Consider the following 16,887-nt stretch of genomic DNA (forward strand, 5'->3'; position numbering starts at 1 on the left):
AGAGACACATGGCTGCACCCCACTTTGACAAAGGCATTGGAAATTCCATCTCAGGTCTTCATGCTTTCATGGAAGTCACTTACAGACTGAGCTGTCTCCCCAGCTCCTGGAGTCCCTGTGCTCAGCATGGGACCTCACAGTCAGCTGCCCACTGCTCCAGGCTGCAGAAGTCTCCTCCTTGCCTGGTCTCCGGGAAGCACTCTCCCTACCTGGGGCCTTTGCTTTGTGTACAGCCAGGGCTCCGTGCCCGGCCCGGAGTGGCAAAGTGCCCTCCCTTGGGAGCTGCTTGCTTTCCTTGCCTTGACCATGGAGCCAGGCTGGCTTCTCTTCTGGCAGAAGCACAGCAGGTCCAGCTCCTGTGTGCCCCTCACTCCTGCTGACGATGCTTCTTCCCTGGGATAGAGACTGAGCCCAATCCAAGTTCCACCCCCTGTGTTAGCCTGGGATGCCCCCAGCTGCTTATCTACAGCCTCTGCCTTGGCCCACCTATGACCCTCAGCTCTCAGCTCTGCAGCAGTGAGCCCCAGTCAGTGGGCTGGTGCCTGCTCTGGGGGCTAGAGATGTGGGTGGCTTTTCTGTCTGCATCCTGCTTATTTCTACAACATGTAATTCACCTTAATTAAAAAGATGAAAGGTACATGAAATTTGGGTCTTGTTTGAGCCGATCATGGGAGTACAATTGTTCTAAGAATGGGTATTGTCTCTGAGACTCTAAAACTTCGGATCATATCAGAACACAGTGGACACTCCCCAAAGGACATCACTGATAAGAATATAATGAACAGACCATCTGCAAAGAGATGAGGAGGACAGAGATGTTGAGGCAAGGAAGGAGGAGCCACAGACAGCCGTTACAGTCCTGTACCTATACAAGATAAGTTGAGAAAGAGCATCCCTCATGGCTCCAGCTAGTACAAGACTGCAAATGCGCTTTCTCAACAGGACATGGTCACTGCCAAGCTCAATAACTGGTAGGAATACAGATGGGAAATAACTTCCCTGGGGTCTTTCTCTCTTGACCCTACAGACAGCATGCATGCTTCCTGTGGGTCAAGTCCCTCTGTGCAGGGCCAGGCACCTGGAATGCACATTTGTGGCGAGTGTCCTAGAGGGAGGTAGCGGGTGGATGGAGAGGCACAAGTCAGTGTCTGTTTCTAAATACACTGCAGCTCAAAAGACCAGGCGGAGTATGAAGTCCTGTGATTGTGTGTGTGTGTGTGTGTGTGTGTGTGTGTGTGTGTGTGTGTGTGTGTGTACACATGGGTGTGCATGCATGTGTGTTCATGAGAATGTGTATGTGAGTGCATGGACACGTGTGCTCATGTGCTTTGGAGACCAGAGGACAACCCCAGGTGTTGCTGCTCAAGGGCCTTCCACCCTGTTTCGTGAGGCAGGTTTTCTCACTTGCCTGGAGCTCACTGACTAGGCGGGGCTGGCTGGCCACCAGCTCCAGAGATCTGCCTGTCTCCCGTCCACAGCACTGGGATTCATGCATGCATGGCTGAGTCCAGCTTCCTAACGATGGTCTGGGGGTTGAACTTGGGTCTACCCCCTGCAAGTCACACATTTCCCTCATTAGCCACCATCCCGGCCTGAAGATGTCCCTTTTGGTTTACACTGAATAGCTTTGGGACATTTTGCACTAGGAGCTTTGGCTGGCTGGTTTCAAGAAACTTAGATGAGTAAGTCAGGCAGGGGGTAGGTGGAAAAGAGCTCACGCCATGGTTATAGCCTTGTGCTTCGTTCTGTGGTTAAATGGAAGGTGTTCTGAAGCCGAGCCTGGCGGGATCCTGGGGCAGAATGGGCTTGAGTCCTGCTCTGAGGCTTCTCTGAGAGACACTTGTTATGTTGACCTTCATTGCTCTGGAGAATGACCGTGTGGCTTGGAAGACATTTGTGCCAGGCCGGGGCTCAGCTTCCTGGAGTTTCTTCCTTCCTCCTCACTCTTCATCCCCGCCCGCCCCCCCATCTCCTATCCCTCCCACCTCGATTTTGCTTGCCTTCTGTGAAGACAATGATGATCCAAGCTTGATGACATGTGCTTGTAATCTCAGCACTTGCGTGTGGGATGTAAAAGCAGGATATCCTCAGTACAACCGCAGCCTGGTCTACAATTGTCAGTTGGAAGATAGCCTGGGCTACATGAGATTCTTTCTCAAACAAAACAAAACAACAAAATGATTGAGATAAATTTCAGAGAAGTGTCCTGGGCCAAATTCGGGTGGAGTGTGGTGGGTGAAAGGTGGCGTGTGCAGACTGGCCGGCTGTGGCCTCAGGCCAGAGAGTGGTGCATTCATCAAGGAGGGAAGAGGCATCGGTGACATTTAGCACCAGGGACCCCGTTGATCAGACCGTTGCTTCCTCTCCACAGGTTGAGTCTGGAAGCATTCCAGGCTAACCAAAAGCCAAGCAAACACTGAGGCCCAAAGCTTTGTTGTCCATAGCATACACAAACCCTTACCTGGAAACCACTTGGGCTCCTGGATCCTGTGTACACGATGCTGTAGATGTTGGACTTGGGTTGGATCCTCATGGTTGGGGGATTCCATGGCTGTTGGCATCTACCTGTATGAATCTTTGGCTGACAGAGGAACCCAGGGGGCACCATCAATGCCCCATCTGCCTCTGGCTGGCACCCTCAGGCTGCTTACCACACAGGAAGGGAACTAGAGCTTCCACTCTGCAGATTGCTTCTGGGGACCAATGTTGCCCAAGAACCAGGTTACAGCCAATGAAGCCCCTTTCCCAGTCCCTACCTATTCCTCCTTTGCATTCCTTCTAGATTTCTCCAAGGGCACCCTCTCCATACCCATGTACAAACCTCTTCCTTGGTCCCTACTTGAGGTATCACCGAGTGACTCATGCGGCCACTCTATTTCTCTCTCCAGGGGTCTTCAGTCTTTAGCCTCTCTAGGCCATGCTATTATCTAGAAGTTCATGGTGGAAAACCTCGAAATTGAGATTTTTAATTTTCAATAATATCTCATAATGTTTTAAGGTTATGACTTTTCCTTGGGCTGCATTCATACCTATCTTGGACCACATGTGGCCTTAAATCCTTTTCCTCTGTCCCACTCATGGCCACGGTGTGTTCCTGGGGTGTGGGGCTGGGCCGTCTTTTACTGCAGTCATCACTGTGGGAGTCCCTTCCTCAAGCTCTGTCTGTGTGTGCATTTGTGTGTGTGTCACAGCCTGCATGTGGATGGCAGAGGACACCCTTGGGCAACCTTATGTGACTCGGGGTCCCTTGTCTGGGGCTGCACACACTAGGCCAGCTTAGCTTCCCAAGACTCTCAGTCTCCTTCTCCCATCTCTCCACTGAAGTACCGGGATTACAGACGTGTGTGTGCTATCATGTTTGGCTTTAAGTGGGTTCTAGGGATCTGAACTCAGGTTCCTCCTCTGACACTGCAAACGTTTTATCTGCTGAGCCATCTCTCCAGCCTTGTAGGAGTTTCCCACCAGGCCTCAAGCTGAGGCCCTCAGCAGAGATCGCCTGCTTCTTTAAGATGTTGATCTGCATTTCTAGTCCAGGAACTCTAAGAGGAGGCATGTGTGCTCACGGGGTGTGTGTGTGTGTGTGTGTGTGTGTGTGTGTGTGTGTGTGTGTGTGTGTGTGTGTGTGTTTCCATCCTGTGGCAGTGGCAGCTGGGGGTATTTATAGCTGGATCCACAGGGCCATTCTCACGTGGCTACAGAAAATGAGAACCTCATGTGGAGTTTGTTTTTCCTCTCGGCCTGCGCCATCCAGCCATCCATCTCCCTTCAAGCCTCCGCTGTAACCAGAGCCCCCAGCATGGCTGCCATGCGGAGGTTATGTAAATTCCCACCTCGTGGAAAAGCGCCTGCTCTCTTCAGTCAGGCCACAGGCAAAGTAGGGGGCACTGCTGGGGAGAACTTGCGGGTGACACTGGAGGGCAGCTCCACCCAGCACTGTCCTCCCTGCCGTCTCCCTGGATGAACTTCATGGAATGTGGGTCCTCGGATCACCTCATGTCCCCCAGCATGTGTGAGCCCCTTAGAAAGGAAATGACTTGTTTTGACCTCCAGCTCAAACTCGCTATGTGGCCAAGGATGACCCTGAACTTCTAATCAGTCTTCTTACCTCTGCCTGCTAAGTGCTGGGACTACAGGCAAGCGCCACCATGCCTGCTTTCTGTGGTGCTGGGCCTTGAACCCAGGGCTCTGTGCATGCTAGGGGAGCGCTGAGCCCCAGCCCCAGCCCGATCTGCTTTCATTTTGCTGTGCTTAGTCTGTTCCATTCATATTTTGCCTTTTCCATCAGACTAAAGACCCTCCCCAATATGCTCTGTTTTCCTGGGTCACTAGGGCTTCTGAGGGTGGGGGCAGGAGTCTCTTAGGCTCCCCTTTCTCCAGGACAGTTTCAGAAACCCCAGAGCTCTCCATTCCTGCTACATGCTCTATCTGTTCACTAGGAAGCCAGATGCTTTAAGCTGAGCATCTTTATGCTGAAGACCCTGGGGACCCAGGGTCTCTACAGTTTCCCCCCAGGAGCTTCAACCTGCACATCCATGCTATGTATCTAATTAGGCATGTGAGGAGCAGGGGGTGGGGCATGGGGTAGAGTGGCTGAGCACAGGTAGAGGACCTAGACAGCTTAAGAAGAAGAAAGTGTCTGTTCGGCTGTCCTGCCCAGGGGCTATACCCCTTGCCTGTGCCATGCTGGCACTCAGTGCCTATATCAAGGGTCCTAAGGACTTCCATTCTGGCATCCCCACAGTAGCAGCCACCATTCTTCAGAAGCCACTCTGTGCAGATGCTGAGCAGGGCCCTTGCTCATCTTGGCACACCTCCTGCTACAGCTCTCTGGTGGCTGTGCGTCCCTTTTACAGAAGAGGAAACTGGGGTCCTGAGAGTGTAAGTGACTTGCCTGGAGTCGAGTAACCTACAGCCCAGCAGGAACTTTAGACACAGTGGGCCTGACCCCAGGACCTCCAGAGGTCCCAACATCTCCAGTTGTGATGAACTTGACCTCCAACCACCTGGCTTCTGCTGTGACGGAGAACTCGAAGGCTCTGGCCTTATCATTCCGCCAGGCAACTTCTGAGTGTCAGGAGTGGATCAGCTAGAAACCCGAACTGTCTCCCCCTGCCACCCTCCACTCTGCCTCCAACACCCTTCTCCTTTTCCCGCCCCCAACCCCGCCCCCCACTGTTGTGAGCCCCAAGGGTTTGCAGAACAAGAGCAGAGCCAGTCAGTCATTAATCTTTGTCCTGCTTCCAAGAATCTCAGCTACACAAGAATTCCTCCTTGAGCAGCCAGGCATTCTTGGGGAGCAAGTGTGTCACCAAGACAGCGAGAGGCTCAACTCTGGGAAGCAGCGGTGGTCCAGGCCAGGAAAATAATGCGGACTTTAGAGCCAGAAGGAAGTGGATTGGCTCTCCCCGAAGCCCCCTCGCCAACTGCCCACCCCCTCTCTAACCACAGCCGGGAACTAGCCTTCCCAGGTCATCTGAGGGCACTAACGAACCCAGTGGCATTTCCTTCTGGAATGGAGAAGCATCTTGTAGCAAAACTGTTGTGTGGGTGTGTATATGCACGTGTGTGTCCGTGCACCGTGTGTTTACACAGTTCTGTTTACATCCGGGTCCTTTTCTGTGCAGTTCCTCATGGTATGAATGACTCATTGCGTGCCGAAGTCTGTGAATGATTTGGGGTGGCTTGAAACCCCAAGAGTGAAAGTAGGTAGTGATCCCAGGCTGCCCTTCTGAGGAGAGGAAGCCTTTTCTCTCACATCCCTGCAGCTCAGTTTATGATAGGATGAGGTAAACTGAGACCAAAGGCTCCCAGGACAGGTCCAGTGCAGCCTCCTAAATGCATCCATGAGTCAAAAAAGAGGATGAGCGCGAACAGGAAGCAGGGTGGGAGCGGAGTGGCGAAAAGCTTTGGGAGAGTATGAGAGTTTCGTTAAAGGCACCGTGCCCTCTTGATTATAAAAGGCAAAACTCAGGCCTTCGAGATGGCCAGTGGGTAAAGGTGCTTGCTGCTAAGCCTGAGGAGAGAACTGACTCTTGCGATTGCCCTCTCGCCCTGACTCCTGCACTGTTGTGAAAAATATCTAGAAGCTGATAAGAGCAGAAGGAGCCTGCACACCTGTCGTCTCGGGACTGGAAGGGTCTACATACTTTTCGTTCCTCCTCACTAGCCCACGCGGCCTAACAGGAGGCAAGTGACCCCTCCAGCCCTTGCTCTCTCCCATCGATAGGCAATCAAGAAAATGCTCCACAGGCGTTCCGCAGGCCGATCTGATGGAGGCAGTTCCTCAGCTGAGGCTCCCTCTTCTCAGGTGACTCCAGCTTGTGTCAAGTCGACAAAACTAAGCAGACACGCATCCCTCGCATCGGCGTGGAAATGTGCTTTCACCTTTAATGACGGTCAAAATTACATGCGTGTGAAAAGAATTATTTATTTATTTATTTATTTATTTATTTATTTAGTGTGTGTGCGCATGTCTATGTGGGGTTGGGGTGGGGCACATATGTGGGGGTCAGAGGACAACTTTGTGGGGTCATTCTCTCTTCCTACCTTTATATGAGTTCTGAGGATCTAACTCAGGCTGTCAGGCTAACACCACCACGTGGCAAGAGCCTTTTCTTTCCAAGCTATCTCTCAGCAAACCCCCAAGAATTGTTTTAAAGTAAAATGTCCATATCTTTAATTATCAGTAAATGTTTGGTTGCTGTACCTGTTTCATACACTCATAAACCCAGGGTCATGTAAAAATTTCTCAGGCAAAAGAGGTATAAAGCGTGTATAAAGAGTTTAAGAAGCCCTGTAATATGAAGCTGGGTCATCCCAGTGCACTGTGGTCCCCCAAGTGAGGGAGCTGCAAGCTGAGCCCTGCTGCCTGGAGTGTGTACGGGGCATGTTGGAGGATGTAGTAACACCACTGTTACTTCTCACCACATGGCTCTCCTTCCAGGAAGTCTCCGTGGTTGGGTCCTGGGTGCTAACCCTCTCTCTTCCTCTTCTATCCTTCTCATATTAGCTGGTGCTAGTCAGAGCCACTCAGTAGCTCAGAGTGGGACCTGCTGCCACTCAAGGAGACTTGTCTTAGAATTAGTCAGTTGAATCCTGTCCCCCTGACTTCAAGCAGGGGACAGCAGTTCCCCAGATGTGGGTATTTTAGGGACAGGATCACTAGAGAACTTAGTAAAATTGCCAGCTCTTGGGCCCGCCCCCAATTCCTGCAAGCAGCTGGGGAAAGCCTAGCAGCTTGAGTACCAACAGGCTCCTGGAGAGTCAGGGTACACATGGAAGTCTGAGTCACTGTGCTTGAGATCCCACAGTAAAAGGGGGTAGTTGATACTTTTCTTTTCCTATCCAGCTCTGGGTTCCCATCTCCATCAAGCTAAGAGTTTTAAGTGGCTGGGGAGACAGTTCAGGGGTCAGATCTCCTGGGTTTTAATTCTGCTCCATGTGCCACCATTGTGCAGGTGTTTCTCTTCCAGGCCACTTGTCCCCAATACAGGGTAGTTCTCTGTAGTACATCTGTATGTTCAAGGAGGTGTGCATGCTAAGTAGTTTAATGGTGCCCAACACACAGTCAGCCCACAGTAAATGTCAGAACTATTAATTGTTCTATGCAAAACATCTCTTTCTGCAATACAGTGGAATTTAAGCTCCAGTTCCTGACTTACACACAGACACACACACACACACACACACACACACACACACACACACACAATGTGCCCAAGAGGTTTTGAACATGGCTAACTTCTCAGTGGTTTGGGAGAGAGACTGACAGTGTTTATGTTATAACAGTGCAAACAATTTGAAAGAGAATACTAGACATCTTTATTCTAAAAGAGATGATTTTGGCCAAAAGGCATGGCATTGAGCCCTCTCCCTCCCTTCCTTCGGTGCTCGCCAGCGACTCCACAAACAAGCCCCTCTGTTTGTCACACTGAGAGCGAGGGTCTCTTTGTTCCCAGCTCAACTCCTAAAGCATGCTTCTCTTCACTTGGCAAACCTAAAGACAACTTCTAAGGAATGGACCCACAGCTCTGCTCTGGTTGTTCCTAGAGAAGAGAGGACAGCATCCATGACATTTAGTCCCTACTGTTATGGACCACACTGTTCTGCATAATGCTCTCCAGGATGGTTAGTTTTGGTGTGTCTCTGTCTTTATGTGTATACATATTTTCCCATGAAGGATATCACTTTCTGAATGTTCTTCTAACCTTTGCATCCTTGTAAACCAGGCTTTAGGACTGGGAGATAGCTCCGTTACTGAAGAGCTTGCTATGCAAACAGGAGCCCCCAAATTTGATCCTTAGCACTCCCGCACCCCCTGGCGTATGCTTGTGAGCCAAGCTCTGGGAAGGCAAAGACAGGCGGATCCTGCAGGCTCACTGGCCTGCCAGCCCAGCCTAGTCACAGGGTCCCAGTGAGAGACCCTGTCTCAAGCACAAGGCAAATGGACGTGGGAGAGCAACACCAGGACATTGATCACTGGCTTCCACATGCGTACACACACACACACACACACACACACACACACACACACACACACACACACACACAAATGTAAACTGGGATTTATTTTCAGAGATTTTATCTTGGGCCAGATAATTTTTGTAGTGTACACATGGTAGGGTGAGGAGCTGTCCCTGTAAAGTAACTAGTAGCATCCCTATCTTGTATGCCAGAGATTATAGAGCACTCTGTAGCTGTGACAGTTTAAAACATCTCCAGACACTGACCAGTGTCCACAGGGAGTGTGTATGTAGGGATGGGGAGGGGAATGCAATAAGGAAGCACTCCCAGCTGGAAGCCATGGCAAGTTAAATTCTTCCCATAATAAATGGGGCCCAAGGCATCTTGTGCTGCCCCAGAGTTTATCTCTGCAGTGTGTTTAAGATTAGGGGACAGGATGTATCCACTGATAAGAAAGATATAGGGTGGCTGCTGTCTCTGGGTCACCCTTCACTTCCAAGAAGCAGCCTCCGTGTTGGGTGGATGTACTCCCCACAAGGCTCCACGCTCAAGCCCTCTGCAGACGGTCTGCACTGAGTCCAGATCCCTCTCTGGTCCTCTTGACCCTCCTCATGCAGCAAGAAATCTCTCAGGGAGATTTCTTTGGTTTGGGCTTATAAATATTCATCAGCTCATTTCGAGTACCAAGTATTTTTTTAACCATGTTTAGCATTCTTGTCAGAGTGGAAAGTTTTGTTCTTTGGAAAGCTTCTCATTCCAGACCCAGGTCAGAGTCCCCAGCAGAACTCAGAGAATGTCCTAGGGACATTTCACCATTGAGATTATCCTTGGTGGCCTTGACACAACTGTGTTTGGATTCTGGGCCAAGACTCCCAGGCCTACAAGACAGAGAGGGAGGCTGTGCAGCTAGAGGAAGGGCTGTGGCCTCCGAGATCAAAACCCTTTTATGGAGGACTGGACAGATGACTCAGTGGTTAGGAGTACTTGCTGGTTTTCCAGAGGACCTGAGTTCAGTTCTCAGTACCCACATTGGGTGGCTCACAACTGTCTGCAACTCTAGCTCCAGAGAATCTGACACTGTTTTGAGCCTCATGGATTTCTGTTTACACACAACACACAGAGACATACACTGTGGTTACTTATGTTCTTGGATGTCTCTCTACACACTGTCACATCTCAATAAGACAACCAGCCTGCCAGTCAGTGTAAGGTTGGTTGTGCTTGGTAGCACACTATCCCCACATCCCATTGACTCTAAGGAACAGACATCTATTTCTCACTCCTACTACGTGTCTTCTGTGGATCGACAACAGGGCTCTGGTCAGGTTACCCACTTAGGAACCAAGGTTGCTTAAACAGGAGTCCCTTTAAGTGGATAATGGATGTGCCCAAGGAAATGACAGCCTGGCCTGACCTACCTATAAATGGAGACCAGGGAAGCCTGGCTAGCCCTTCAAGACCATTTGGGCAAACCCAACCTCTAAAGGGCAGAGGTACAAGGTTCTCAAATGCTATGTTCCCTGGACACAGTGCCGACTGTCTGCAGAGGGCTTGAGTGTGGAGTCTTGTGAAAAGTACATCCACCCAACACGGAAGCCGTGGGAGTACATCCACCCAACACGGAGGCTGTGGGAGTACATCCACCCAACACGGAGGCCGTGGGAGTACATCCACCCAACACGGAGGCCGTGGGAGTACATCCACCCAACACGGAGGCCATGGGAGTACATCCACCCAACACGGAGGCCGTGGGAGTACCTCCACCCAACATGGAGGCTGCTCTTGGAAGTCAGGAGTGACCCAGAGACAGCAGACACCCTATATCTTTTGACACTTCTGACTCCCTGTCAGGATACCTGCTGTGATGTGTGACCAGGTACTGTAAGATCACAGATGTATAATATGCTGCCCTGATCTACAAGTATGTTTGGTGCTAAGTGCCCAGGAGAGAAAAGTGAACAGACACTTTTCATTTTCATTTCAATTAAAAAATCTCTATGTCTCTGAGGACTGTTGTGTTAGTCAGGCTTCTCCTGAAGAGTGGGAGCAATAGAATCTGCTGTTGACCCATCTGCCTAGATTTACTTAATGGAATCAGCCTACACAATGGCAGCAGACTAGAAACCCATAGCTGGGCCCATGTTGAAGCTCATGTATGAAGGTAGTTTGGATGTAGACCTTAGCCTTTTCCCTCTAAGTCTTCTAAAAATTTGTATTTGTTTTAAAATAGTGTGTGTGTGTGTGTGTGTGTGTGTGTGTGTGTGTGTGTGTGTGTGTGTGTAAAATTGTCTGTGGAAGCTAAAGGAAGGCATTGGATAGCCTGGACCTGGAGTGGTTGTGAGCTGCCTGACCTGGGTGCTGGGAACCAAACTCAGGTCCTCTGAACGAACAGCGTGCACTCCAAACCTGAGCCGTCTCTCCTTCTCCTTGCCCAAGTCTTTTCGCTACTCAGAAAGATCTACAGGCACCATGGAGGGTAACCTGCTTTATTCCAAGTCTGCAGACTAGAATGCTAATCCTATGTAAAAGTCCCCTCAGCAACATCTGGACTGGTGTTTGACCCGGATCTGGCCCCATGTATAACCAGACTGACACACAACATTAACCATCACAATTTCCAATTTTTACTCAGTTTATGGGGCAGGGTTAGTGATATGTCTGGACTCAGATACAAATAGTCAGGAAGTTCCATCAGCTACGTGCCTGGACCAAGGGTATCTGACTAAGCACCAATAACCAGCACAAACAACTGTGAATAATTTTATCTGGGGATGAAAGGAAGCGTCCACTGCGGCCTTCCGTGGTATTCCCATTTCAGCACTTTCTGCTAAGCCAGCGTGGAAATCGGCATGGACTCAGATCCCATGTGCCCACCTCTTAGGGAGAGTCATGTAAAGGAATGTGTGAGGATGTGGCCTGGCCTCCTGAGGGACTAAACACAAATATTGCTGTTGGAACCTTCCTCTGTTTTCTATTTGTTCTGTGTATTTGCACATGTGTATGCAAATGTGTGCACACACATTTCACATGCCGGTGGGGGCCAGGGATTAATGTCAGGTGCCTTCCTCAATTGTTCTCCCACTTATTTTTGTGAGACAGAGTCTTGCATTGAACCTGGAGCTCAGCCATTCAGCTAGACTAACCAGCCAGAGAGCTCTAGGGAATCCTCCTGTCTCTGCCTCCTCAGCACTGGGATTACAGGCACAGCTGCCTTGTGGGCTTAAATGTGGGTCCTGGGGATTTGAACTCAGGTCCTAATGCTTGTGGGGCAAACACTTTACTTACTAGTCTGTATCCCTAGCCCTGACTTTGCTCTTTATTTTATTCCACATTCTCTCCATTTGATGCTGCATTTGGAAATTGTATCATTTCTGCCACTGAAGAATGTCCTGCAAATGCGTGGAGTTCTGTGACTCCCTTATGGTGTCATCCCACGCAATTGTCTCTTCTCAGATTCAGGGGGCAGCTGTCACTTTGCCACCATCTCACTCTGAGTTTCTGACAAGTCCCTTCCCAGTCTGCGCTCTTGTTTTCCAGGCTTGCTGGAGTGTGGCTGATGCAGTGCATCATGGGAGTTTTTTCTGGCTCTAGCATTTTGTGTGTCTTTGATCTGTACCCTCTCACAGTGACAATGCTGTGCATGACTGCCTGGTTGGGTCCAGCCTAAGTCTGGTGACAGAGTTTTCCTCCAGGAAGCTTGAAGGATCATCCTGGGCCCTGCAGCAGGCACTAGCAAAGAGACTGTGAGCTGCGTACCAGCTGGAAAGCATCACTGAGCCTGATGCTCTCCTGCCTGGCTGGAGAGGAGCTGAGGGCTGAGCTGGGGAGGCATGCAGAGCACAGGGGCCAGGGATCAGAACAGCCTGGTCTAGCTGAAAACAAGGCAGAGAGCCTGGCCAGGTCTTTGAAGCTAAACCAAAGAGCAGAGTTGCAGGAACCTCAAACACTGTCCACCCTGCACTTATATCTGATCATTCCATTGCCCACCTAGGCTGCCTATTAGAAAGTCCAAAATAGAAGCTATATGAGCAAGTACTGAAAACACACATGCACACACACGCACACACACACACACACACACACACACAAACACAACACACTCAAACAATATTATATTATTATTATTATTATTATTATTATTATTATTATTATTACCATCATGTTTGCCTTATGCCAAAAAATGCCTGGTGCTAGGTGTCTGGAATAGAAGACTGTAGGGGCATGAAATTAATTAGACTCTAGAGTGATGTCAGACTTAACAGCAAACTCTAGATGGTGTCCTCATCAGTTCAAGTCGCTCTAATAAATTGCCTGGGTGGTGACCCTAACAAACATGCATTTTCACTTTCTGGAAACGGGAAGTGCAAGAGGAGGGACCTGCAGATGTGATATCTGGTAAGGGCTGGCCTCCCAGTTCATGGGCAGCTATCTTCATACTGTGCCCTTATGTGGTGTAAGGGGTGCAGTAGCTCTCTGAGATCTCTTTTATAGGGACATTAAGTTCATTTGTGACACTCTACCTTTGAGACCTAACTACCTCCAAAGGCCTTGCCTCTGAGTTACATCACATTGTGAACTAAGCTGAATCCTAGGGAGCCACGGACATTCAGCCCACAGGACAGGGCAAACCCTGGAGATCAGAGAAGGGAGCAGCTGGTTCCTGTGGCAGGCAGGAAGCTATCACGGGAAGGATGATGCAGCCTGGTTCTGAAAGTTACCCAGGTCCTTTAAGGAAGAGGACTGGGTAACCCCAGTCGTGGACTTCTCTGCTCCTCTGATCGGGTTGCAGGGTGGGTGTGAAGGGCAAACGGGGAGCATGGGCAGCTGCGCATGAGGTGTTGATCAAATTGTGAAGGGCCTCAAATAACATACAGAAATGAGTAAGTTTAATTTTTTAAATAAAAGCTTTTTATTTCTATTTTGTCTGAAAGAAAATCACTTGTTTTAAATTTATTTAAAACCTGCCTCTAGGGGTTGAGAGATATGTCGCCTTGGGTTAAGAGTGTTTGCTGTTCTTGCAGAGGACCTACATTTGGTTTACAGCATCCAGCTCATAGACACCTAGAACTCTAGTTCTGGGGGATCAGGTACCCTCTTCTGGCCTGTGTGGGAAATGCACTCACTTACACCTATGTAGGGTGTGGGGGAGATCCTGCTGATCTGGCACTTTCCTTTCTCTTAGGATTTGCATGCTGACTGCTTTATCTCCTCTGTCTAATCTCAGGGTTGTTTGAGATATTTGTATGGGAGAGATGAAGTGAAACCTTGTGGGTTTTTTTTTTTTTGTCTTTATAAAGAATAACTGCCCCTTATTGAATGTAGATAATACAGAATGTTATGAATAAGGGGGGGGGGGGGAACCTAAAACAAAATAAAGCCAGTTCTACTTCCCATACAAGGTGGATATGTGTACAGAAGGTTGGGGATGTTTTCTTCCAGTGGGCATTGGAAAGCAGGCCTTTATGTTGAAGGTCAGCTGTGCTGAGGCTTGAACCAATCCTGCTGTCTAAAGATGGACTCCAGAGGCTGCCTTGGGCTCTTCCAAGAAGGCTGAGGCTGATCCCGAACAAATTAATGTGGACTGTGCCACGTTATCCAGGACACAGCAGTTCACTCTCCCAGGCCCTGGCTTCCGAGTCTGTGAAGTGGGAGCCCCAGCCCCAGGGTCTGGAGTGACCTTCAGCTCCTTCCTCACTTCCTTAGACGCTGCACAGTGAGCTGCACTAGTTCTGGGGTATCACGCCGCCCTCTGGGTGGCTCCAGCCCTGCACTAAAGCTGCCCTGACAAGGAGACCTTCCTCCTCATGCTGCCTGTGACTGCAGGGGGGAGAAGCTGGTCACCCCAGGGCCAGGCTCCTGCTCAGTGGGTGCTGGCGCTTCCCCCAGCACCTTCCCCTAGAGAATGTTGTCTCCTCTTCCTCGATCTTCCCCTCCTTCCCTCCTCTTTTCTTCCTCCCTCCTTCACCCCTCTCTTCCTTGGGGTTCCTTCCCTTTTATTTCTCTCCCCCCTCCCTCCCTCCCTCCCTCCCTCCCTCCCTCCCTCTCCCTCCTTCCTTCCCTCCCTCCCTTTCTCCCTCTTCTCCCTCCCTTCCTCCCTCCCTCCCTCCCTCCCTCCTTTCCTTCCTTGTGCCTTGCCCACACAGACTGTCTGAGGAAGACTGTCTCTTTAAGAAAGGCAGTTGTATCCTATGCACTCTGGGACTCTGACAGGCAGCCCTGCCTCTCCTGCTGGGTACTTCTGGGCAGCAACCGGGACCCTCCAGGCCTCAAATTGAGTCCAGAACCTCTAGAGGAAATGGTCATTTCCAATGGTGTGCGCACCCCCAGGGGCCTGTGCCCACAGGCCTTCCCTCCCTGGAGTTCCTCAGTAGTTGGGCTCTGGCTTCGGGCCAGAAGAGGCTCATTGGTGAGGATTGAGATCAGGAGCTGGGAAAAGAAAGTTGGAGAATCGCTGGATGCGTTTGGTGAGTGTGAATGAAGTTTGTTACCTCCTGTTCCTCAGTCTGTGGAGTTTTAGAGTACAGGTCTGGAGCTAAGTTGTAGTGTTCCTTGATGGGCAGGTGTGAGAAGGAGAAAGGTGGGGGCTGGGATTCCCTTGCCTGTGGGGTACCCCTCAACACTCCTCAGGGTTGTTGTCATTCTTGAGGCAGGAAGCTGAAGGCTGCCCTCTGGATAAAGCTAGAATCGCATCTGAGGATTGGGGATGAGGAGGGACAGAGGACAGCCTTCCTCCTTCAACACAAAGTGTGGCCAGGAAGGGCCTCAGGATGTCTGTGGAAACACCCAAAGGGATGTCATCTGCAGCCCCTGAGAGAAGTGCATAACCTTGTGGGTCCATCTCAGCAGGGGATTCAGACCAAGTCCTCTTCCTCCTGGGCAAGGGGACAGAGCAGGCTTGCTCCCAAAGTCCATGTTGTTCCCTTGGAGTGGGGAAAGCTGCCCATGAGCCGCAGCAGGCATTGCTATAGTGGGAGGTGGCAAGTCTGCCAAGGGCAGGGAAGAATGGGCAGTCTGTTAGTGCTGAAGCCTGGGAACATGGCCTCGAGGGGAGGCCCAGGTCGCCAGAGCTGGCATGAGAACACATGGACAAAAGGTCCAGGTCCATGCTGGGAGGATGGGACTGCGTCAGCATCCCACAGAGCAGGGGAAATGGTCCTCCAACCCCATGTCCTGGGGCAGGAGCACAGGTGCAGCTGACCTCAAAAGCCTAGGCACACCTGTGCGTGCATGCACGTGGAAGCCTGGGGCCACCAGGGGACAAGGCTGAACACAGCAGCAGCTTCTGGTCCTCCAAGGCCAGGGCTTCTCCTTCAGGGAAACCCTTCACTGGATTCTAAATTCTTTGGGTCAGGGTCTGAACCGGGGATTGGCTGAAACAGAAGGTGCCAGGAAACAATCTAGAGGCTGTGAAGATCTGGGGAGCTCTGTGTGTGTGTGTGTGTGTGTGTGTGTGTGTGTGTGTGTGTGTGTGTGTGTGTGTGTGTGTGGTGGGGGAGAAGGCCATCCTCAGAGTCCATCCCTGCAGAGTCATAATGACCAGTACCATTCACTGTGTGCTTCGAAGGCACCGGACACTGTGGCAAAGCCTTATCTGCTCATTGAATGCTATAGGAATTTGTGTGCTTGTGGGCGTGCGTGCGTGCGTGCGTGCGTGCGTGCGTGCGTGCGTGTGTGTGTGTGTGTGTGTGTGTGTGTGTGTGTGTGTGCATCTGTGTTCAGGTGCACATGTGCATACATGCATGTGGAGACCAGAGGACAACCCCAGATGTTTCTCAGGCTCCATCTACATTATTTATTGAGATACGGTGTCTCTCTGGCCTGGGGCTTGCTGAGTACGAAAGATTGACTGATGACCAAATCTCAGGGGTCCTCTGTCTCCAGAGGTTCTCTGGCCCTGGGATTGTAAGAACCTTCTGCACTGACCTTTTCGGTGAGGGTTCTGGGGATCACACGAGTTGATGACAAGTGAGTGCTTTACCAACCAGGTTATCCTCCAGCCCCTACCCAAAGAAATCACCTGAGTCATGAACAGTTTTGTGGATTTTACAGAAACCGAAGCTCAGAGGTTGAATATCATGCACCCTCAGAGTTGGAAACTCACAAATGAGACTTGGATGTCTTCATCCATCCATTTCCTCATCTATCCATTCCCTCATTCATCTCTCCCTCGCCCATCCTTCCCTCACCCATCCATTCCCTCACCCATCCATTGCCTCACCCATCCCTTCCTTTGCCCACCCATTCCCTCACCCATCCCTCCCCTCACCCATCCATTCCCTCATCCATCCATCCTCTCACCCATCCCTCCCCTCACCCACCCATTCCCTCGCCCATCCCTCCCCTCACCCATCCATTCCCTCACCCATCCCTCCCCTCACCCATCCATTCCCTCATCCATCCCTTCCCTCACCCATCCATTCCCTC

The 16,887-nt window shown here is 50.7% G+C and overlaps 1 protein-coding gene across 6 annotated transcripts in view; it reads left to right on the top strand.

Annotated features, from left to right (window-relative positions):
* The window catches only part of Daam2 (dishevelled associated activator of morphogenesis 2), a 111,634-nt gene that overhangs the window by 17,365 nt on the left and 77,382 nt on the right, over window positions 1-16,887 (top strand). Inside the window, exon 1 of one of the 6 annotated variants that reach the window (XM_042266004.2) lies at window positions 14,821-14,927. The exons of the other annotated variants lie outside the window; for them this stretch is intronic. The gene's annotated coding sequence lies outside the window, so the exon portion shown is untranslated. Of the gene's footprint in view, window positions 1-14,820; window positions 14,928-16,887 lie in introns of those variants that run through there. 6 annotated transcript variants of the gene reach the window in all.

The sequence above is a fragment of the Peromyscus maniculatus genome, chromosome 21 (genome assembly GCF_049852395.1).
Source record: "Peromyscus maniculatus bairdii isolate BWxNUB_F1_BW_parent chromosome 21, HU_Pman_BW_mat_3.1, whole genome shotgun sequence".
NCBI classification, from domain to species: Eukaryota; Metazoa; Chordata; class Mammalia; order Rodentia; family Cricetidae; genus Peromyscus; species Peromyscus maniculatus.